Below are 1,755 nucleotides of genomic sequence, written 5' to 3'. Positions count from 1 at the left end.
CTAGTTCCAACACTTCCTGCAGCCAGTTTTCTGCACCTTCTCTTTAAGAGGTGCAGGCTGGCTTTGAGTAGTGTGAGTTAGATTTAAGTGATGATAGATGATTTTGCAGCCCTTCTCAGACATGCAGACACTCAACAGTGCACTTAGCACTGGCTGCATGCAGCAATTACTTAAATGAACAGCTGGCATGAGGTCTGCACACTGTCTGCATTGGAAGCAGCAGATGCAGGTATATCACAATCCCCACATCCATTTTTGGGAGTTGTCAAGTTAAGTAGCCTGGGTCTATTTATAGAAGCTCACTGCCATTGCTGATAGGCCACAACCAAATTGAGATCAATAATGGATCATTAGGACTTTGTAAAGCTGATGACAGCTGAAGCACTCCTGACGAGGTGGCCGAGTGGTTAAGGCGATGGACTGCTAATCCATTGTGCTTTGCACGCGTGGGTTCGAATCCCACCTTCGTCGTAAATTTATTAACTGGTTCTTCGTGAACGCGGTGCTTTTAGAGGTGTCAGCTGTGGCTCAGCTCATAGCACCCTCGCCTTTGAATCGGAGGGTTGTGGGTTCATGTCCCACTCCTGGAAACCAAGAACTGTGATTGTACTCGAAAGAGTTGCAATCTGTGACTGTTGGTAACTCGAAAGAGTTTCCCTGAATTCAGGATATTCCACTGCATCATTCGTCATGAGAAGTTAGTACCAGAATGCCTACATTTGAAGCCCATCATGGAGATTGCTTTGGAAATTGTGAACTACATTGAAACTCATGCACTGAATAACAAGCAATTCAAAAATCTGATTGAAGCATTCTGATGAAAGTTTCTCTTCAGATCCCTGGGTTTCACTGTGTATCATGCTCCCTTTCTAGGGGAAAGTGATTGCTCGATGTTGTAATTGCTCAATCCAGTGATAAGTGTTTGTGGAAGAACAAGGGAAAGCATACTCCGAACTGATGGACCTTTCCAGCAGACACCCTACTGGATTTGGATAAATTAAATCTGGAATCGAAAGATGAAGTTGGTATCTGAACATCTGCAAAATGTGTTTTCCTTTATAAACAAATTTAAACTGTTTCAGATTTTTAAAAAATTCATTCATGGGATGTGGGATTCACTGGCTGGGCCAGCATTTATTGCCCATCCCTAGTTGCCCTTGAGAAGATGATGGTGAGCTGCCTTCTTGGACTGCTGCAGTCCACGTGGCGTAGATATACCACCAGTGCTGTTAGGAAGGGAGTTCCAGGATTTTGACCCAGCAACAGTGAAGGAACAGTGATATATTTCAAACTCAGGATGGTGAGTGACTTGGAGGGGAACTTCCATGTGGTGGTGTTCCCATGTATCTGCTGCCCTTGTCCTTCTAGATGGTAGTGGTCATGGGTTTGGAAGGTGCTGTCTCAGGAGCCTTGCTGAGTCCCTGCAGTGCATCTTGTAGATGGTATACACTGCTGCTACTATGCGTTGGTGGTGGAGGGACTGAATGTTTGTGGATGTGGTGCCAGTCAAGCGGGCTGCTTTGTCCTGGATGTTGTCAAGCTTCTTGAGTGTTGTGGGAGCTGCGCTTATCCAGGCAAGTGGGGAGTATTCCATCAAACTCCTGACTTATGCCTTGTAGATGGTGAACAGGCTTTGGGGAGTCAGGAGGTGGGTTATTCATCCCACACTCCCTAGCCTCTGACCTGCTCTTGTAGCCAGGGTATTTATATGGCTAGTCCAGTTCAACTTCTGATCAATGGTAACCCCCAGGATGT

General features: G+C 45.8%; 1 non-coding gene across 1 annotated transcript; it reads left to right on the top strand.

Moving 5' to 3' along the window:
• The first annotated feature begins 389 nt into the window (after positions 1-389).
• Positions 390-471, top strand: trnas-gcu (transfer RNA serine (anticodon GCU)). The gene has a single exon. It is a non-coding gene; the product is annotated as a tRNA-Ser (tRNA).
• The last annotated feature ends 1,284 nt before the right edge of the window (positions 472-1,755 follow it).

This window comes from Cetorhinus maximus, unplaced genomic scaffold (genome assembly GCF_964194155.1).
Source record: "Cetorhinus maximus unplaced genomic scaffold, sCetMax3.hap1.1 HAP1_SCAFFOLD_1694, whole genome shotgun sequence".
Taxonomy (NCBI): domain Eukaryota; kingdom Metazoa; phylum Chordata; class Chondrichthyes; order Lamniformes; family Cetorhinidae; genus Cetorhinus; species Cetorhinus maximus.
Note: the sequence above shows the minus strand (reverse complement) of the source record. Positions and strands in the feature narration are given on the sequence as shown.